Source organism: Aythya ferina (genome assembly GCF_964211825.1).
Source record: "Aythya ferina genome assembly, contig: HAP1_SCAFFOLD_86, whole genome shotgun sequence".
NCBI lineage: Eukaryota > Metazoa > Chordata > Aves > Anseriformes > Anatidae > Aythya > Aythya ferina.
Genome location: NW_028181429.1, coordinates 409,437 through 432,305, shown reverse-complemented (window position 1 = coordinate 432,305; position 22,869 = coordinate 409,437). Strand labels below are relative to the sequence as shown.

The 22,869-nt window shown below is 41.9% G+C and overlaps 2 long non-coding RNA genes across 2 annotated transcripts in view; both read right to left on the bottom strand.

Moving 5' to 3' along the window:
- Positions 1-1,027: 1,027 nt before the first annotated feature.
- LOC311428500 overlaps positions 1,028-22,869 on the bottom strand; it is a 61,265-nt gene continuing 39,423 nt past the window's right edge. The window contains exon 3 of the long non-coding RNA XR_014687746.1: positions 1,028-1,063. This is a non-coding gene — a long non-coding RNA (uncharacterized lncRNA). The remainder of the gene's footprint in view (positions 1,064-22,869) is intronic.
- Positions 19,916-20,744, bottom strand: LOC311428497. The gene is made up of 3 exons (XR_014687743.1): positions 20,589-20,744; positions 20,139-20,252; positions 19,916-20,042 (listed from the first exon to the last, which is right to left on the bottom strand). It is a non-coding gene; the product is annotated as an uncharacterized lncRNA (long non-coding RNA).

The window sequence follows — 22,869 nt, the reverse complement described above, 5'->3', positions numbered from 1 at the left end:
TTCTTCCAGAACTTGTGATATTTTTGCATTTTTTTCACCACCTAAAAGCTCCTTTTCTATCTTTCTGTCTTTCCTTTCTATTTCACTTTCACTACCTTCTGCACGGGTATATTTTCTTTTTCTGTTTCCTTCTGTTTCATTTTTCTGGAAACAGTTCTCCAAATGAGCTGACACAGGTGGAAGCGCATGTCTTTCACGAGAATGTCTTCTGGAATGTTGCTGAGGTACCGAGCAACGATGCAAGTCTGCTCGGGGTGTGCTAAAGCGACGTACATCTTCCTCTCTCAAGAGGGAACCGTGAGGCCATCCGCTTTTGTAATGATAATGCTTATGTGACCTGCTGTAGTAAGTTGCAGTCCATCTGTCAAAGGCTGAATCGCCGTGAGAGAACTTTCTCTCTCTACTGTCTCCTGTCGCATGAGGTGAATAGTAATCCTTGTAATAGCCACATCTTTCCCATCTCCGTGCTTCGTCTCGATAGTATCTTTCTCTGCTCCAACTTCTTTCCCCTTTGGATCGGTAGTACCTATTGCTACCTTGTTCTGATCTTCCTCCGCTGCCAGATCTGTACTTTGAATATTTGACTGCTCTTCTGCCATTCTCAGGGCTGTTTCTTTCACGAGGGAAAGATCTGTACCTGCTTCCCTCCCAGTACTCCTGCTTGTGACTCTTTTGCTCAACAAATTCCACGCTCTGAGAACACCTCCTCTTGCTGGAAGGACCTGCTTTTTGACTCTCCTTCTCTTCACTAGGAGCATGTTCCCTCTTGCTTCGGTAATGCTCTTTCTCAGTGGTTTTAGTCTTGTCCTTTGTATCTTGGCGTCTATCTGCAATAGCTAAGGAAGAAAGATTGTTAGAGCTACATTCAGTGTCAGACTTGAGAGAGGAAGTTTGCCGCAATTTCTCACCAGGCTCACAAGACTCTTTGCCAGACAAAACGGTTTCTTTTGAAATGAGGTCACGTTCTTTTGATCTTCTTGCTTTCTCCTTGTCTCCACGGTCATCACATTGGTACTGGGCGAGGTATTCATCGTTCCCAGGAGATTTCGGAGGTTCCACAACACTGCATAAAATAAAAACCCATTTCTCACTTCTGCTGAAGGACGTGAATATTAAGAGTAAAACCTTCCAAAGGCAAACAAACAAACAAAAACCTCCGGACTACAGGAACGCTCGCAAAGATATGCCATTTAGAAACCTCTCCTGTGATTAGGACACCTTCTTCAGCTCCCAGAGAAAGTGCCTTTTCCCCTCTTGCTTCTGAAGCCATTGCACTAAAAAAGCAAACGCATCTGTCTCCTTCCACCTGCTGCTCTGAGAAAAAAGGCATAGGGGCGAGCGGGGAACAGCCAGTGTTTCTCCAGACAGTGGAGAAAAATGGAAAAACATTCTATAAAGGAACACAAGTTCTCCTTGAGGCACCAACCTGCATCAGAGTGATATGCTCAGTGCTGATCATTAGTTCTGTTCGTGACACTGGACACACAGTATGGAATTGTACTAATTTAAATCCTTCCATTAAATACTATTAGTAGACAGATAAAACTGTAACGAACTTCCATAAAGTCTTGTCTTAATCAGACTGTGCTCATTTTACCTCATTTCCTCTGACAAACTGTTCAGCTGGCTGGCTGTGAAGGACTCCGTGATGACTTCTCGATTGACTGAAGGCATAGCTCCAGGCATCTGCAATTAAAACGCACAAGTCAGCAGACAAAAAAATACTATTTGTAGTAGTACTGAGGACTAGTCTTGTCAGAATTTCTCCATTAAATGGTAAGCAAGACCGCTGTCAGTTGTATGCATTATCTACACTTCAAAGATAACCCCAACTCACCCCCCAAAATCTACTTTAGGAAACTTAGGAATTTTTATCTCAGCTGAGCTTAAGTTGACAAGTTCTAATGTAAGCTCAGGTCTGCAAATTCTAAGGGGATAATACCACAAAGTCTTATGATCACGTGTGTGCTGTGTTTTCTCAGTATTTCACCTGAATTAGGAACACAATAAACACTCCCGAATACATCGTAGGTGAGAAATTCTCGATGGAGCAAATCTATGTTTCAAGCAATCCATTTGTTTTAGAAAAGAACATCTCAGAAGGTTTAACAGGTTCTACTCGGCAAGTGGAATCATCAAGTTTCAGTCCGTTTTCTTTAGATTCATTAACTAACCTAATAGCACCATTTAGTGAATCTGTTTTTGGCAGCTCATGCTGGGATCTTCCTTTGTCAGCATTCTGACAGGAAGAATTGGAATGCTGCAATGTACGGACTACCTTTCACACCAAAATTCCATTAGAGGACATTGCATTGCATTTCAAATTCCTTTGAAATAAGCCCTTTGACTCCTCCTCAGATTTTCCTGAAGATTCTGCACCATAAGGGACTGTGTTATCAGAGCTGAGTTTAGGATTTTCATTCACTGTTGGCTCCACAAAAATTTCATCAGAAACTTTTTTGTTTGTTTGCATTTGCTTCATTTGCATTACCAAATTTGTAATTGTGGATGAAGGAACAGCCTGGTAGAGATCTTCATCCTCCACAGCACTGCTAAGAAAGTCAGGCTGTGACACAGTCTGACGAGCAGGCAATTTATTGTGAATACTGATGGTGATCTTCTGTTTTCTTGACGTATCAGTAATTGAAGGCCTGGTAATTGCCTGGTTTTGAACACAGGCCATTGGTGGTGCTGAAGATGGCCTTTTTAGGGTGACACCAGTGGTCTTTGCGTCCTCTTTTATGGATCCATTTCCATTTAAACGGCTTGAATTCTGTATTTAAAAAGAAGAAATTGCAAGATGGATTAACGCAAACACTGCATGTAACATTTTGAAACACAAAACTCTCCTACTGAGTGTTTCTACAAATGGTCTTAACACCTAAAAAGAAAAACACACTGCCCGTTAAGGATAAATGCAAGTCCAATAAGCGTATTCAATTCCTGCTTTTGGTTTACTGCAGATTGGTATCAAATTAACATCATCTTTGAAAAACAGCCAAGCAACTTAACATTACCTGCTGCTATTCCCAAATATATTTATTTTCCCCTTTAAACATACCCTGAAAAGCCTGAAGTAATCGTTCTGGTGCTCAGGAATAAGACATTTAGTTTTCCCTGTCTTAGCTAAAGTGACGAGGATAGGAAAAACAAGTCCTCTTTTAAATGATTTGAGGATTAGTACACTCTGCTTAAATAGTCAAAGAGCGTAGCTCTCTGTGCTTTAGAAAGCTGTCTTGGAGGTATAAAGTAATGGAGTCGCATGGCTGCACAATTTAGCAGTAACCACTGTTTGAATGACTCTGGCTGTAGCATGAGGGCTGTGAAGAAAGCTGCAGCGTGGGAAGGAAAACAAAACTAAGATGCCGAAAACCAAACAAAAAACCCCACACCAAACCCCAAACCCACTAGCAGTTTGGTGCCGTTATCTGCCCTCCCGCTTCCCTGAATTACCTTAATCATATGAGGAAGAAGTCGTGGTCCCAGAAATCCAGCCTGCTTACTATTAGCCCCCTGCTGACCAGGAGGGAATGAACAGGGATAAGATGGTGCTGGCAAGTAAAACGCACGTTCTCCAAGTGTCAAATCATAGCGCCTTCAGAAAAGAGCAGTGATCGTAGTTTAGTTTTTCTTTCAGCCTACTCTTGGATTAAATCCCATCCTATCATTTTAGAGGAACAGCTCATACGATATGGAAGCCTTCTCTACAGAAGGCTTCGCCATGACTACAGACTGAAAAGTAGAGAACAGTCTTCCTACTAAGACTATCACTTGCACAGCAATAATTCATTCTTACACCACAGATGGCCTTCATTTCTCTCCTTCTCTAAATTAGCCAGCTACAGATAACACATAGATAGCAATTTACATGAGTGCTGCAGTTTAAGGCCGAGCAACAAAAGATAATAAACGACACAGAGAATTTCAGGTTAGACAGAACTGAATTAGACAAATAATAATCTTCTCCCGGGATAGCAAGAAAAACACTTGCAAAACAGAAAAATATCAATAACAGGAAAGTAAATCTCTTCTGAACACATTTTAAGATTTGTTATTACCTGATATAAAAAAGTATGTAAGCTTGCTGACCAAGAACTCTTTTAATGTCAGTATGCACTACTTTAGCATCATTCATCTGATACCAAAGTCCATTACCAGCCTGCAAATAAAGACAACGATTTCTTTAGGTGAATTGCACGTTTTCCAATTGAAATCACGGATAGGAACAAAATACACACATGTCAAATAAAAATATAATGAAATCTTTTTCCCTAGAAACAGTAGCTGCTAGTCATGCTTTAATTGGTTTGCCAGCACAACCTTTACCCTGTTAGAAATGCTGTTGACTTCTACCTTTACATAGCATATATAGTGTCCTGAGTGACAGCTGACACCGTGATGTACCAGCACCGCGTATAAGGCATAGAGCAGTGGTTCTCCCATTGACTGCGACATGTAGGCTCTCAGGTCCAAATACTCCGGATATTTCACCTCCTAAAGAGACATCAAGAAGATAGAAAAATTATCCCAGAGTACTTCGTGGACTAGCCAGAGAAAAACACTTCCAAAAAACACAGACTAGAATTGATTTCTAGAATATATTTCTCGAATATATTTCTTGATTCACTACAAATAAGTCTTCCCATAAACAACGGTTAAGACTAGAAGTTGCAGAGAACTGTTTCCTGATGAATCAGCCTTCTCAGAGGAAAGCATATGCTTCTTGTCAAGCGGGAACTTTATTGATATTAAGAGAAAGAATAAGCCATAGTCGTTAGTCTACAATTATTGTCTGAAAATATTAACAACTTTCAGCTTTGGGGGATGTCCCATTACACAATGATATAGTTGCATTACAGTGGTAAATATACCTTGTTGATCTTTCCACCTGTGAAATCTGCAAATCTTTTCAGTGATATTGTGAGAACCTTGGAAGAACGGTGTATGGTAAATCTCTTGGACGCAGGAACCATCTTTTTACACCTTAAAACCAAGCAGAGATAAGTGTTTGAAGGCATCTTCTTTTTTCGCCCCCAAAACAAACTCCTTTTAATGTCTCACGCATGCCTATGCTATTTGAATGATATTTACTTGCATAATAGGTTGGTCTTTTTTCTTTTCATAAACCCATGCACTGCGTGTCAGGTTTGTTAATACAGAGAAGAAGGTCAATTTTCCCAACAACTCAGAGCATAGCGGGAACAGGAATCTCTCACAAAAGGGTATGACCAGGTTGGATGGCAAGGTACCATTTCTTGGTCTACAAAAGTGGCTATTTGAACTCCAATCCTGGATACATTCTTTCAGCTTTCAAGGGAAATACAAATACTGAAAGCGGAACGAGAGAGCCTTGGTCCCCAGGGCTAGAAATTGCAAATAATCTCCAACATAGGTCGACTATCAACATCAAAAATACAACAGAAGCACATGGTCATTCTACAGGAGGGAGACATTTAACAGTAGGAAGTCTTCATGTACTGAGCTTGTCTGGAAAGACACTGAACCCATCTGCCATCCTTTGAAACAAAATAGTTCAGTTTGACACATTGCCCGCTCCAAGGTAGGACCTACGGTGTAAGCAGTGAAAATTAGCCACTAGCCCAGAGAACAACGGAAACTGGGCAGTTTACATCAAGAAAAGTACTGTCGAGAGCTAATAAATAGAAAGAACAAAAGTAGCTCTTTTTGAATTCTGATGGCAAAATACAAGCCAGAGAATTGCAAACCCATAGGGAATGCCTATGAACAAGACTTCCCCCCTCCAAGGAAACAAAACTCCAAGTCTTTTATAAACTTCCACAAAACTTGTAAGTAGATCCAAAGTTTAGAGGTAGTCCAACAGAGTCATGCAACATAGAAAACTGACATCTAGGATTAAGACCTAATTCGTCAAAATCTTACTCGCTACATTTATAGCAATTCTCTCCATCCAGCTCTTCAGGTTTCACAAAGAGTTCCAGAGCTCTGCTAACAGACGAAACCGCCTAGAGCAGCGAGAAAGAAGAGCGTAAAGTCACCGTAATTCAAAATTCCAGAGACATACTAGTAGTTTATAAGAGAATCTTACTAACATACTCAAGCGATCTACTAGGAGCACTGTGAAGAAGGAGGCAGAAAGAGCATGCTCAGCCTTGACCTCACCTGGAAGGCATTTGACTTTGGAACAAATACTTTCCCAGTTGCCTAGACAGCATCTACAGTGTGCTTTGTCATCAATACTGGGGACAAATTCATCAGTCTAACAATTAGATGTATATTGAGGTAGAACAACAAAGAAGTAGGACAGCATTATAATTTTTGCAGAAAGAGAATTCTTTCCCCTTAAACCCAATGCAAATGTGGAGACTATTTACATGGGTTCCACGGAAGGACAAAGTCCAATCCACTTCCTTAGCACCACCAAGCTCTTACGTTTTAACATTATATGTGGTTTGGTTTTTTAAGTTAAACAAGTTTAATTTAGAAAGTTATGCATGTACTTAAACATCATGAATTATATTTAGAAAACATCTTACCTTTATATCCAAAGTGATATCAAGAAATGCCTCATACGTATCCGAAACTGCTTTGCAATTCAAGCACTTCACTGGAAACAAAATATAAATGCTTAACATTATGTGAAGGAGACTAACTGTCCAAATTCAAGTTGTTGACAGATACTACTTTAGACAAACTACAGACTGCTTTACTACTGACAAAAGACACAGATCAGTTCTAAGGACAGGAATATTTTTTCAAGTACCTCTTGATCTTAGAAATCCTCCAAATATTTGATGAATGATGGTGGTAGCTTGAGAAGATCTGTCCAATCTGGAAATAAATTATAATCAGACCTCAGAAGATTTAAGGCACAGAATTAACTCTTCAAAGAGTTTGATGAAAACCAAGGATGATGTAGACTTGCGTTGCTGATAGTAAATAAGGCACTAAAAGGTGCTAGAGATCATTTCTGAGAGTAAATAAAGGACTAGAAGGTGCTAGAGAATGTATGAAAGTGAACTTGTTTATGCTTACTCGGTGCTTCCGTTCAAGCACGCTTCCTGCATAGCATCAACAGTATAGCGCAAGAACTCGTGTGCGTCTTCTTGACTGCCAAAACGGAAATGTTGTCCTATTCCTAAATAAGAAGATGATAGTATTGACCTCATTTAAAAATGAAATCATTCTTGTATTTCTAAAATCTCTCTTCATTGGAGTGTTAAAACCACTTAGACACATCAAATAATTATTTGAAGATTACAAGCTATCGAAAAGAAACACATCTGAAGCCACTTACGACTGAGATTACTGATAACATGCGTAGGCTCGATGGCATCAACAGTGCAACGCAGGGCCTGGTTAATGTGAGTCTCCATCGTGCACATCATGCAAAAATCTTGTTCACGACCTGAAGAGTGAAAGAACAAAGCATCCCAGTCCAGCGAAATATCCATACCTACGAACATCTAAGTACAATTTAAGCTATAGATACCATATCCACTCTCCTTGCTACATTCTCTTCTCCCAAGATGCCAATGTCCCAACAGTCTTGTAACATTTCATTTCACACAACTTGACAGAAGAAAAATATCCACTAAGCCTGTATTCAAATGCATTTTGTGATGAGAAATCTAAAAGACTACTGCAAAGTCGCAGTTGTAAAGGCTGACAGGAATGTGAACTCCACAGGCTGCAAAATGTATTACTCTCTAAAATTATTACTAAATGCATTACTGTCCAATGCACTTCATTATTCCCATGAAGCAATAAATGATCCTTTAATAAACAAACAAACAAACAAACAAACAAATAACTAACTAAATAAACCATGGTGCATTAATTGCACTCCATATGCTATTCGGAGCCCACTGCTAATACAGTGCTCAAAGCCAGCTGCTACAGGTAAAATCAGGCAAATAAGCTTATCTCACAGAATCACTGCTGTTCTTTCACCTTCAGAGCTATCCAACAGATTCAAAATACTGTTAGAAAGTACTCACATGACTGGCTGTGCTCAAGAGAAAGCATGTAATTGGCAAGTGGGGGTGTGTAGGTCAAACACTGCAGAGTAGCATTAAGAAAACATGTGTTGCCAAGATTGTACAGGCCAACTCCAACACTTTGTGTTTCTCGCCAATCCATACAAATCTTCTCAGGTGGAAAAAGAATGCTCTGTGGCGGAGCAATTCCATCATTAACGACTGCAAGAAAGTTAAATTTAAAAAGAGATCTTGTTTGTTTGTTTCGAAGAAAGGTATTTAAAAAAATACTATTCTGCAGGAGCACCTAGAGGAGCTAGCTACAATCCAAACCAGAAAAACTTATTGCAGACAGCTTTAATACCACCAAATTCAAATTGGCTGGTCAACACAATGTTTTGGGGAAAAAAAAAACAAAAAACAAAAAACAAACAACTTTAGTCAACCATTTTAATTCTTCTAAGGCAAGGCTAACTGCCATTCTGTTTGTAGCACCTAATGCCAAGTTCCTCTCCATCTATAATCTTTAACCTGATTAACTCAACTACTGTTTTTTTCCTTATTATAACTTAAACCACAAACTTAGACTTGAAATTATACGGTAAAAACGTAAAAACTAGGAACTAGGAATGACGGTACCCCTACAGATACCAGATTTTTTCCTGAGCAATGTTATCCTTCAAAAAACCTGTGAAAAATGGAAGCTGTGAATAGCAACAATCAAACACTTTTCTCTGCAAAACAGAAAAGACATGGAGGAATCTGTGCATTACAAAAAGCTCCCCATATTTCTCTGTTGACTGTAAATATATCAAAATTAATTTCTGTAACATCAGTCACTTCAGTTGCCTTAGGGGATTCGCTTTTGAAGTCTTTGTTCACAGTAGTCCCCTTCTCTATCAGTGCAACAAGTAAGAACTGCATTTTCTACTTTTGCTTTGAAGAAAATGGAGGCAGGATAAAACACACACTTACTTAGATCTCTTGGGGCAAAAGCCTTAGAATTTTCAGATGATCTACAGTAAATAGCACCTCCACGTCCTTGGGCCACAGAGACTTGGCTTGAATCTTCTGCAGGCACTATCCGGCCCCAGTTGGCGGTGCGTGACATCAGTATTTTAGGACTTGGTTTCTTGGATTTGCCAGACCGCCTTGAAGAGGGCTTTTTAGGCTTTGAAGATTTGGGCTTCTTAGCTACGGTCATTGTTCACATCTGCAACAGAGACAGAAGTTCTGGCTGACGTAAGACTATCAAGAAGCATTCCAAGAAGAAAAGAGTAACAGAAGTCCTGTCACTTAATCTCAAAGAAACAGCCTTAAGAACTAAATCGCTGGTATGAATGATTTAAAAAGAATCCCCAAACTAAACACACAAAGTGAAAATTTCCATCTAAACTCTATCAGTATTACTTTTCGCTTCTGCAGAACTAGTGGCTGATGCCATTTCTTTCCCTTCCGTAGGATTTTAATCCATTACAACTCTGGAGTCTTTTTAATATAAAAATGTAGAAGACATTCTCTGAGGGGAATCAGTTATTTATTGATTTCCGGAGTTGCGCAATTATCTGTTAATTAGTACCTATGATCTAACAGATAATTGTTGCAATTATCTATTGCTGGCATTAGTAACGGAACACTATTACTTCACTGCCTGTGTTTTTCTGTTTCGTCTGCACAAAGGTACCCAGAACTCACTGCTACTTTTCTTCTGTCTTTCCAGGGCTCGCCCTCTACCTCACTGTCTACTGCACCAGTCATGAGGGGTTTGTTGTGATTCTATAATGAGCCTAGCTTTTAAATACACCTTTCATGGGCGTCACTTGGTGACGGCAAGTTAATTTGTGAGGGCTCCTCAGTCTACATCATGCGGTCGCTTTTTCCAGGTGAAAAAGCGGAGCTGTAAGTGGCAGTACACTAAAGCCCTGGCATGCTGAGATCCAAGAGGAGAGATGTTTGGCCCTCCTTTTCACTCCTGGGAACCATATACCTCAAAACCCACAGAGGATGGGCTATATCTCAGAGAAATCTTGGGAAAGGAGAGCATGAAGAGCATGTTTGCAAATTCATTTCTCCCTGGGCTTCTTCTGCTTCTCCAAGAAAGACGAGTTTGAATATAACTTTGGCAGCAGTACTTCTGGTGTTTTACTCCTACCACATTTAAAACTCCTATGAAAAACTGAAAAGTTAGACTAAAAAGCAGCTCTTTCCGTTCTACTTTGTAAAGTTGCATGCTTTCCTCATGCAAAATAACAGGGGAATGTAAGCTAGAAACGGAAATGCTGAATGTAAAACAAAACAAAACAAACCTCAGCCCTCCAGGACAAAAGCCAATAACTGCTACAAAGTCCTTTTTAAAATGCTGATTAGGTTTCAAGGTGATACCGCTTTAAATAAGCGTAGTTGTGTGTCCATAGGCAGAAGCTGAATAATGACAGGATGAACTTCTATACTTCATGTTTTGTTACTGTCTTACTGTAGCACACAGGGACTTGTTACCTTTAGGGAAACCACTAACCTCATGGAGGGTTTAAAACATAAGCTAGTTTGTTATACCAAAATGACGGAGAGAACAAAGCATAAAGTGCTTTCAGATTTCTAGCACGCCTTGATTGCTGTCCATTAAACTTCAGACACGTTAAACAAAACACAGTAAATAAGAAAACTCCTAGTCCCACAGCTGGCAAATTGTGTGCAGAGGTTGTAATTAGAACTTTTTTGCCCTGACGTTTTACATTTAAAATTGATTTTAAATCCATTCTATACACACTTTCCATTCCTGAAAAAACAATACGCAAACCTGACAAATGCATTTACATGAGAAATGAAGTCGTCCTTGTCCGATTGGAAGACTAAGGTGACAGCTCCTGGGCTCAGGGATAAGCTCCGATCTTCACCAGTGACAGCTCCTTTTGTAGGATTGAAAGGGAAAATGTTTCAGCAACACTTTGGAAACATACTTAAGGGACAAGAAACAAAATCAAGACTGCAGTGAGAAGGAGAACAGAAAAACAATACTGGGGAAAATGAAAAGGGAAGGGAAGGGAAGGGAAGGGAAGGGAAGGGAAGGGAAGGGAAGGGAAGGGAAGGGAAGGGAAGGGAAGGGAAGGGAAGGGAAGGGAAGGGAAGGGAAGGGAAGGGAAGGGAAGGGAAGGGAAGGGAAGGGAAGGGAAGGGAAGGGAAGGGAAGGGAAGGGAAGGGAAGGGAAGGGAAGGGAAGGGAAGGGAAGGGAAGAAGAAAAAAAAGAAAAAAAGAAAAAAAGAAAAAAAGAAAAAAAGAAAAAAGAAAAAAAGAAAAAAGAAAAAAAATAAAAAAAGAAAAAAAAGAAAAAACGAAAAAAAGAAAAAAAGGGAAGGGAAGGGAAGGGAAGCAAAGCGAAGCGAAGACCTTGATCTTTATACTGACCAATGAGATAAGCCTTACACATTTTTAAGTTTATTTTTGACAACTGATTGAGGTGTTACCAGGTATTAAGTACGATTCAAGAGCAAATATTAACACTAGAAAGAAGAAATCCGATCCACCACCACTGTTTCAAAATACATCCATTTCTCATTTGGAGATGATGTCTCTCTGGCAAGATAGTAGAAAAACTGTAAATACTGATAGAGCTTCCTCTCCCGATGTTCCATATACATACCGATGCTGTTCCTACACCTACGCTCTGAGCATAAATTTATGTTGACATGAGTGACAAGAGAGGGTGTTACTCCTCTCTTTGTTTGCCTTGAGAGACACACCTCTTGTCCATTGAAAAGTAAATTCAAGATTCCAGATCACTTAAGACAGTTGCTATCCCCCCATTCAGAGTTCTGCAGCAGCACTCTTCAGATGTGTTTAGCAGTCTCTTTAGAAAATGTTATCACTTAGGACCTGCTTCTCAGTAGGTCCACGTTTGGCCTCCGCTTAGCAGAGAGTCAATCCCAGCTTAAGCTTTCGTACAAGAGCCCCTTCACGAAACGGAGTTGAACCCTGACATAACTGAGTTGAACCTTTAACCTTGAAGCTTCCTTAAAGAAGAAAGCAGCACCCAGGCCAGGAAATAGAAATTAATCGTCACTTTACCCTGAAACGCAGTGGGCTATTCTGTGCTGGCAGGATTGCTGCCGGGCTGGCCGACGAGGCGGCGGGCAGCTCCCCGGGGCCACAGGGCCTGGCACAGGGAGCCGCCGGGGGTCTCCAAGGTCCGGGAACAGCGGCAACAGCGGCAACAGCAGGGACAGAGGGGACAGCAGCGACAGCAGCAGCCACCTCAGCCGGGGCCGTCTCCACAACCGCCACAACGGCCTCGGAACGCCGCCGAACTCGGAGCTCCAGCGTGACGCCTTTTGAACCTGGCCGCGCTGCTCTTGGCTAAAACCAGAGCGTTTCCTCCGGCGTGTGTTTACTGTCGGTGCCGGATCGGCCCTCACCCCGAGCTCTCCCTGCCGGGAGGGCTTTGGGGTTGGGGTTTCCCTCCCGCCGCCGCCGCGGGCAGGCCCCGCGCGCAAGGGGTCCGCGCTGGGGAGCAGCATCTCACCCACGGCGAGAGACCGAGGGCACGACATGAAAAAGCCCCGACACGAAAAAGCCACGACATGCGGCCGAGGCGGCGGGGAGACGGCTCTGAGGGAGCTGCCACTTCGCCCCGCCGTCCTCCCCTCCCGGGCCGCCCCGCCGAGCCCCGTGCGCCTCAGGTGCTGCGCTGAGGGGGTGGCTGGCTACTGAGACAGCTGCCCAGGGCACTGCTCATGGCACCGAGCCTGACGGAGGTCAACAAGTGTTGAACAATGCTCTCAGACATCGGGTCTCACTTTGGGGTGGTCCTGTGTGGAGCCACCAGTTGGACTTGGTGATTATTGGGAGTCCTTTCCACCTTGGGATGTTCTCTGATTCTAGGTCAGCAATCCAGTAGCTGATGAGAAGTGTGGAGTCATTCAAAGGGAAGAGAGAGCACAACACTTCTCGTTTGCAGAAGCGGCTATTTGGTAACCAAACCGACGATTCCTTTGCTTCTAGAGCAACTAACAGCAGGGATCCGCTTTACAATGGAGGGAAAAGAGTCGTTGGCATGTCATGTGAAGTAACCTTCAAATCCCAGAGGATGATTTTGTTGGAACTTTATTCAGCTGAAAACACAGAAGCCTTGCTTTTGCTTGTGTTAGTTACAGCTCCAGTTTACTTTGGTTGGGAGGGAAGGCATTCCAGGCTAATGTGCTGTACCTGTTCCTTCAGCTCATTGTCCATAAATGGAGGAGCAAACGAAATCAGTTTTATCTCCATTAAATGCAGCAGACAAAGCGGAGTAGAGGGCGATCTAGCACTTAATTTTTCCTGTAAGCAGGAAACCCAGAACTCAACAACACTTTTCAAATCTTGTCCTGCAGTAAATGACCAGCTGAGTGAAGCTTGCATTTAGAGGATGTGCTCCTCCAGTAGACGGAAATAGCTTTTCCTCTTCACAAGTGCAACTGAGTGGTGGACTGGCAGCTACGTGGTTAACTAGTTGTGCCAAAGGGGTTGTGTTGAATGCACAGAAAAATATGCAGGTCCCAACAGTAAAGGGTTGTCTGTAGGCATGACACTGAGTACAGATGTTGTCTGCAGGTTCGTGCAGAGTGCACCGCGCCAATAAGCACCCAGAGTCGGAATGCACACGAAGGTCTTTTAATTATATAATTACTTATAGAACTCTGCAGAGTCAGGTACTTGGCCATCTTTCGCAAAGCAAGCACACCTCTGACTCGAATCGCCGTCATTTATACACAGGAAACTTGTGAAAACTCTCTCTTTGGCTCCTTTGGATTGGTTATTACAGCTCACCTAACTTATCTCCACTGAGCTTGTGCATTACAGAGGAATACCGGGGGGGAGGGGGAACAGGAGAGGGGGGACACACACCGAATCCCACATTAGCATAGATTAGCATTTTGACAGGTGTGATTTTTAATGTGCTAATGACCCTTAATGAGAAAAAGGTTACTAGAGGTCAGTCTGGAGCTGGTGTTCTCCTTCCTGTTTTTTTCCCTTTTAGCCCTTCTCTTCCTTGCTTCTGCTAGCTCAAGGCTACCTGTCTCTCTCCTTCTTTATTTTCTCAGCTAAAAGACTGCACAAGCTACAGGCCTCCCTATTTGCTTCAACATTTCCTTGGTTTTGTTTTTTTTTTTTTTTTTCCCAGCTTTGGGACGACACAGGTGTGGTTTGATATTTGCCAGTATAGCTAAAACTCACGCCAGTCTGCTCACGCACAATAAGTAGTAAGATTTAAGGACTGGTTTCATCGGCTTCTTCCATACTAACATCCTTCTTATGTTTTAGATATGCTGAAGTTAAATCAACACTAAGTTACTACTTGTGGAGTAATCGCCTTAAGCGACTAGGCATCATAAGCACACCTCCATCCCAAAAGCTACCCGCCTCCAAGGTGCAACCACCCCTCACTGAGCACGCCCTCGGAATTTCTCAGAGCCTGTACCTTTAAACGCAAGTGAGATCATTTCTACCAAGCACAACCAAGATATGCATGACTAGAGTCACTCAAGCTCCACCTTAAAGATAGAAAATAATATCAATTGCTTTAAGAGAAAGGGGATGTTAGGGAAGATACTATCAGGAAGGATTCCTTCTGACATCACTCGACAGGCTGAGCCTCTCACTCCCCCACCCCCACTCCATTGGGACGCCGTGGGGTAAGATCTGAACGCTTGCTTATACCAGGCGTCTCTGTGGAATCTTAGAAATCTCTAGAGTTTTGATGCTTTTTCATGTCTTAATACCTAGGCTGTGTACCTGTGCATTTCATGCATGCTAGCTTGCTTTTGCAGACAGTGAATTTATCACTGACAATCCAAAGAACCTGTGTACCTGTCGCCGTAAGAAATTGCACTTAATTGCATTCTTCCTAGCTGTGAGAGTTCTCCTTGAATGCGACTAGAGCGAGGCCGTACTGCGTTGTTGGTGAATCCGTGACCGTGATAGTTCAGCACCCTGAATCCGACGGGACCCATGACGGTCAATCGGCTACACCCCTTAACGCGACACTACTAGACGAAGAAGATGACAGGGCTTGCATGCACTGCATTAGGCTTTGCATGTGAAAACACCCCCAAATAATTTCACGTACATTTAACGTTTTTAAAGGGAAAAAAACAGGAAGGTGTAGTCTCTCTGTAAGCTACAGCCCTACATAGTTAAGGCATCAGCATTCATTCCTTTGCTTGATAGCAAAGTATGAACATACAGAAGAGTTAAATATTTTCTTTGCATTCTTAAAGGCGATTTTTCAGACTTGGGCTTCAGTTGTTGGAGTTGAAGAAATCAGTAGACATCCTTACTTTTACGTTAAGACCAAAATCTTTATCTAAGATTGTGTTATCTAACGCAACTAAACTCCCACCCCCACATGGTTTTTTTGTAACTTCGCAATGATCTTGCTGCAGTCCCACTCTGATGGTCTTTCAGTAACATGCAAACTGCCGTGGCAGATTCTGTTACAGTGCTTTTCTATTGACAGTGTGCATAACACTCAAGGTAAAGCCCCTCATTTCGCAGTGGGGACATAAAGTGTTTCTTTGGACCCTGCTGCTTCTGTTAGTACTCATTTTTTCACAAACTTCTTGAACCTGAGCCGTGCCTACTGAGCCAACGAATGCTTTGATGACACAGTATTTTGTCAAAGCAGTTTTGCTTCTTGGAGCTACAGAAGCAGCTCTGGCTACGTGATAGGGAATTGTGCTGCATTGGCAAAACCAGACTTAGCTACAGACTTACAACACTTGCTAACTCGATCTATTTCAAATCTCATTTTAACTTTAAAGGACAATCAGTTTTGTGGCTCCTGTCTTACTAATTTGCCTTGTTTTGCATGGAAGGGCAGCCTGTGAACGTTTTGCTTTATTGCATGCTTCAAAAAAAGGCTGAGGAAGAGACTGGAGGAACCTTTGCTATTCTATGGACTTTCCCCCGAGAGTGTGGAATTGCAGGCTACTTGGATGAATGTTCCAATGTGAGTAAGGGAGCAGACCTCAGCCAAAGGAGGTGGAATCCTTGCTTAATAGTAAGTATCAGTGTGGGGACATCTTTGCTTAACGGGAGCCGTTTAAACTCTTCATAGAAACAAAATAAGCTGGACATCTTATGTTTGGAAAGCAGTATGGTTACACAGCTGCTAACATAATGACTTGAGTCTACTGCTCTGCAACTTCAGGTTTTGTTTTCAAGCAGTGCATACATCAGTTTAAGCTTTGGACAAGGAGATTTGCAATGCAAATAGTGATAAACCAGAATCAGCGGCGCTGACGAGTGTAATGGTGAAATGCAGCAAATCAAGTATTCCTGCAGAAATGTGAGATTACAAAACTAGCAAGCCATGAAGCACTTTTGTTGTTGTTGTTGTTGTTTTTTAAATCAATTCTTATATGCTGAAATAGCACCTTCAAGAAAATCTGTTTATCTAGCCAGGTAACGGTGTCTCCCTGTAAACAGGAAGGAAATGCCAGGAGCAGCCATACCTCTTTGCTGTCAAACTAAAGAGCAAGTCGAGGCCAACATCATGCCATAGTGCAAAGGCTTGCTAAGAAAGATCATTCTAAGAGGTCTGCAAGAAAAGATGACTTACTTTGTCATAAGTTTGTCAAATAGAATGGACGAGTTAGTAGTCGAGTACCGCCTGTGTCCGACTCTACAGCTGCGGCGCAGCTCCAAGTCCCTGTTTTCTCCGTGGACTCGTCTCACAGTTTTTGCACCAGCTCTACTCCTCAGTGTTCTGGTGACTGAAACGCAGAAACAAAGGATTTTGAAACAGTGAAGATGGGATTCTCCTTATTTCACCGTTGCTCTTGTAAAATGGAAACAGACAAACAAAAAAGGCACCCTGAAGTGGATTGAGTTTTCTTTACATTTCAGATCAGAAGTTGGTGTCACAACCACTGCATTCCACTTCTTTATCGCTCTGCACGTTTAAACTGTCTACTTAAAACTGGGACCTGTAGGGAAATTTTTAAAGAGACTGAAAGCTAGCCAGACAAAAACAAACGTGCAACTTTTGTTCCATGCAGGAGGGAAATCTACTCCACTTATTTCTGTCTTGGAAAAGTGAGAACAATCAACACCTTTCTCTAAGGTGTTTTCACTCCATTCATGTCAAACTGTATCTAACAGTGCTCAAAACAAACACTAGGACATTGCAAGCCTCTTCCTAAGAGGTGTATGTTTGATTACTCTGTTTATGCATGCAGCACTTCCATTTCCTGCATTAGGATCTAACAGCTCAAGGAGGGAAGAATCGTTTCAAGAGAAACACCCAAACACCACATAACTCAAACTCGTGCTTTTTAGAAAAAAGCCTGCCCATTGTTTGCCATACAGCACCCTTTGGCACAGGTTGGTTGCTTGCACTGTCATTAAAAGAGCTAAGAGGACAAGGGGAAGGGAAGAGCTACACCACTGTGCTGCTAGGATCACAGCTAAGGTTTACTTTTGTGCTTGCCAACTATAAAACTAAGTTTGAACTTATCAAGTATCGATTTACTTTGCACAATTAGAACAGTTTGCTTTGTGCCTACCAAGCTGCAATTCACACTGCTCCCTCCCCAAGGAATTCATAAAATCTCCTATTTGCACCTACCTCTCTTCACAGAAAAGTCACTGAGGAGTGAATTCAGCTGACTACAGAAGGCTTTGGGGCCAAATGAAAGCCATGGAGTGACCAAGTGCCATCCTCTTCAGTAACCAGCGTAAATAGGTATCCCGGGGACTTACAGCCACTTACCTGTGTTATATTCTTTTTTTCGTTCCAATTTTGGCTTTCTCAACTGCCTACATTAAGAAAGAGGACAGGGCAGAGAAGGGAGAAAAGACTTGTTGTATTAGACCCATCAAGGATGGGAAATTTCACCATGTTTACAAGCCAGTGCTCCATGGTATACAAAGAGAAGCCTGTAGGCCTCACGCAGGATCCACATCCCAAGTCTGTTGTGTGCCATATACACGCGGTTCTGTATGTACCCACATTTCCTAGCTTGCTCATGTTGAATTCTCAAAATTATGAGCAATAGCACCCAAGTGGAAAAGATACATGTCCTGGTTTCAGTTAGGACAGCGTTAGTTCTCCTCCTAGTAGCGGGTAGGTTGCTATGTTTTGGCTGAGGATGTGTGAAAGGATGTTTAGAAGAGTGCTGATACCACCCCGATATTTCAATTGCTGCAGAGCAGTACTTACAACAAGCCAAGGACCTTTCGGTGTCTCACTGTCCTATTGGCGATCAGAATCGGCGCACAGCAACAGCTGCGAGGGGACAGACTCAGGATGGCCGACCCCAACTGGCCAAAGAATTCTATGCCTTATGGCAACACGCTGCACCATGGATAGGGCGGGGCAGCCGGGCTGCTAGGGGTTACACTGGGCACTGGTCAGCGGGTAGTGAGCAACTGCATTGTACATCACTTGTTTTGTACACATTACTAGTAGCAGTACTATCATCATCATCATCATCATTATTATTATTTTCCTGTCTTAATAAACTGTCTTTATCTCAACTCGCGGGCTTCACTGTCCCGTTTCTCTCCCCCATCCCAGAGAGGGAGGTGGGAGGGTTGCAGAAGGGCTGTGTGGTGTTTAGCTGCCGGCCGGGTTAAACCACAACAACACCTCAAAGGGGTTGGGGAAAAAAACAGGTTTTTTTTAGAAAAGCAGAAGACTTTCACTGAGAAGAGGGATTCTAGTTTTAAGGTACTGGTACGCCATCAGCATGCTCATAGGCCTCTGCTGATTTTAGCCGGAGGTTTATCAGGCCACAACTCACTGCACATGCTTTCTCTCTTGCTTTTCAATCTACAAATCGAACAGAGATTGAACATATAGAAATACAGTACCTTGAAAAGCGTCTTCTCTTGACATTTCCCCTCAGTATCGCCATACTTTCTTCAAAGCTGGAGACTGAACACCGCAGGATGCTTTTGCTCATTGATCTTCAACGGTGTCCGTTGAAACATTCATTACTGGGAGAAGAATAATCCTAGGGAAAGAAGGAAACAAGAATATATTTATGTGAACCACGTAGATTCAGATAAAGAAATTCTGCCTCACGCAAGTTTAATTGACCCTCCTGACTTGGTAGTGGGGCAACTAATGGCAGGCAGACACTGAAACGCTGCTGTGCTCAAGAAAAACCTGGAGAGAAAAAAAAAAAAAAAAAAAAAAAAAACTTTCAAAACTAAAGCTTCCTTTTCCCCACCGTTTTCTTGTGGATAACTTAAGCTTAATATCCTTGGCAAAAAGATATTGCAGCAAAACCTTTCACATAAACTTAGTGTTTCGTGAAAAACTACAACAACAAAACATTAAATTCAATTGGAATTTTTTTCAATAAATTCAATTGGAATTTAAATTCAAAACTTTAAATTCAGTTGAATTTAAATTAAAAAAAAATAAACTAATTAATTTAAATTAAAAAAATTTAAATTCAATTGACTGTTCAGAGGAACAGTCAAGCTTGACATTATACATCCTAGAATTAAAATCTAGTTTGAGTTTTTCTCCCATCTCCAGACCTTGCTAAAGATGCTTATTAGGAGCTCTGTCAAAAAAAGTGAAAGGCTTGTTATATCAAAGCTTCGAACCCTTCTTACTGCCCTTGACCTTCTTCACATTGCTGCTCCTACAAGGGTGAGTACTATCATTTTTAGTACGGGAGGGAAGCTGTCATATCCTTGAGTGGGGGGTCGTTCTGTTTACAAAATGAAGTTCCAGTAAGAGTACATCAAATGAACCAACTTTCTTTGAACTTTAATTCATCGCTATATTGAATGAATGACCTCTGGATTTCTCTCTCCCATTTGGAAGTCAATTTGAAAACAAACTACCTCTGCCATAAAGAGCCAGGCATCAGAGACACCTGTTGCGCCTCAAGAACAGAGAAGGTATGAATGACAAGAGCAGCTGAATAAAATGCAACTTGCCATTAGAAATGGGTGTACTGGCATCTACAGGTGCCGCTGGCATCTCCTCATTTTCATTACTCTCTTCATCTGGTTTCTCGTCTTCAGTAGCAGGGTTCTGCTGTGGTGACTTGGAGTTGTCGCATGGAGCACACGCTGCAGAGGTGCGACCTTGCAAGAAAGAATAGATACCAAAGATCTTCGTCATGCATTTTCAGTTACAAATGCAGAGACAAGTCTTCAAATCCTTAGCGTTAAAGCACGTACCTCTTTTCTCACGAGATTCTTTAATTTGTTCACAAAGTCGTCTAAACTCTGTATCCAGTTCGTTCCTCACCATTGAATATGCAGTGTCTTGCAAAACATAGGCGCTGTGACGATCTGAAATTTTACACACTTTAACTGAATGTTGTCTACCAACCAATGAAACTCTTTTGATCACAGAAGAAAATTGCTTTCTTCATAGGTTGGTTCCGAAAGGTTCTCTCAGTGAATATTTTCAGCATAACAACATCGAAGTTAATTAAAACAAAAGCACTAGTTCCTTGGGAACACTTATATCACAATTCCATGCCCAAGTAGCAAAATGATAAAATATTTACAGTCTGGACGTCCAAAATCAGCTAATCCATCCGAAGTCTATTGTCCGCACACAGCATTTATCCATCTATACGTTTGACAGATTTTTTAAACTAGGGCTAAAAAGCACATCCTCACCTGTAGATCTTTGATCCGGGTAGTACTCTAAGGCATTGTTACAGATTAGATCGATGTCCTTCAGCTAGTCTCCGGCAGCGAGGTACTGGCGCGAGTCAATTTGAGTCAGAACTGTTGAAAGATCCATCGGCTCTTTAATCCTTGTGGCATAGTCAGGTACCTGCAGATCAAATACAAGCATTCAGAGGTTTTCTTAACCTTGCACACTGTCTACCAAAATTATTCTGAAGACTTTAAATAAACGACTTCCTAAAAACTCTGAACATTTGCGATGCATCAGAAGATGCTGAAATTAACCAGTTTGCTTCTCAAAAATGGAAGGGCTTTTTCATTTTTCATTAGAGCGGCCACGAGAGGACAACAAGAAGTAGGGAGGTCAGAAGCACGTGCATGGTAGAGAAGAAACACTGAGGGTGGGAGATTCATTTCACTTTGCTTCAGAAAATCACAACAGTGAAAGCTGAGCAAGCCATCCGGCATTCTCTTTGTTGTTGACATTGAGGAAAAGGTGCATGAATTGCACCTGTGAAGTACCTATTGCAGGCATCTACTTTAGAATGAGATAACTGGGCCCTGAGGTGCTCATTTCTTCCCTCAGACCAGAAGAGGAGCCTAATGACCAGTTCAGATGAGGACATATGTATCTGTCTAGATTTTTCACAGCTCAAGAACCTAGGAGAAAAGGGGAAGAAAAGCCAGTGGAGGCCCACATCAAGAGGACTTTGCTGATCCGCAGGTATATTCAAGTTACATCTGTCTTTGAAATATACGCCCCTAGTTTAGGCTTATCTCATAAATTAAGGAGAAAAAGGCATCTAAGCAGCCAATTGGAGGAAAAAGAAAACACACTGCACTTATGGTTGATTCCTATTGAGGAGTTCCAGATGAAACAGAGAACAGGATCTCAAAACTTAGTTTTACAAACTGCTGCTCCTATTCCTGTTCCCACAGGAACTGACAGTCCAAGAAAGGGCTTCAGACTTCACTCAAGTAGTCCTGTAAATACTGTTTGTCATTATAAGGAAAGATCTCTGTGCTTTGCAGTGCTGTGACACGCCTACATATCAAAGCTTTTTCACGAGCAAACTGTGTTGGCATTTGGACTGGCTTTTTAGAATGAAACCAGGGCTTTCAGCGAATAATCCCATAAGACACATTTGAGAGTCAGCAGAAGTAAAAGCACTGCCTCTGCTTCTTGCAAAATCCTTACAGTGCAGCCCTAAAAACAAAGTTGAACCTTCCCCAAAACGCTGAGAAGTACGAACACTGAGAAGTTACAGACACACACGGATCAGCACTACTTTACCTTCTGTGGGTCAACTGGCTTTGCAAATTCCCTGAAACGTCTGTCAGTGGCAAGTCTGTGAGTAACGTCCCTCAAGAAAATTCTAAGGTCACGCAAGGTATCCTCCTCTTCCTCCTCCAGCATCCCTACTTCTTCCTCTTGTGGCTTCTGAGGCTCAGCTGGTGGTGCTACAGGCACAAGTTCCAATGTCCAATCAACTTCAATTCATCAGGAAAAATTAGCCAATTTACAGTACTCAAATACAAGCATATGACAAATTACTGACAGAAAATGACCACCAAAGCAAAGCCCAAAGAGCTAGTAACTTCGATAGGAAAGTTTTAGATGTACTTCTCATATCCTCCTCACCTCTTTTCTTTACGGGAGGCTTAGCCACTTCATTTAGAATTAGGTCCTCAAAAAAAGGCTGCTCTCTCTGCCCTACCAGGCAACTCAATATTGCACACTTCTCCAAATTCCTTATTAAATAATTTTTGCATCTAAAGCAGAAGGAGGAAAGACATTTCAGATTTAAAGCCACAAAAAACTCATCTTCTATTCCAAAAAGACGAGTACCTTTTCAAATTAAGAATAACCTGAAGAACACAAACTGAAAAAAGTTATCATCCTGGCCTTAAAACGCTACATTTTCAGAGGCTGGCACGGCAAATTCAAATATCACCTTTAAGAATCACCTGTAGAATTAAAGCTCGCTGAAGGGATTGTACGCTACACTGGTAAAGTAATGGCTTTCACCACATCCAACAGCGCCTCCTTTGTATTTACTTGTCTTGCTGCAGCCTTTACTTAGAACCTTTATGGCTATCGAGGGAAGAGACAGGCTTCAGCAGACAAGTGAGGGCTTTTTGCTGAGTTTTTATTTCTCTCCCAAAAGGTGTCTGAAGTAGCTAGTACCTCTACGTCTTCCTCCATTTTCAAGTTCTAGTATTAAAAGGTAGGTGAGGAATTTCACTACTTATTTTAGAAGGAATTTAC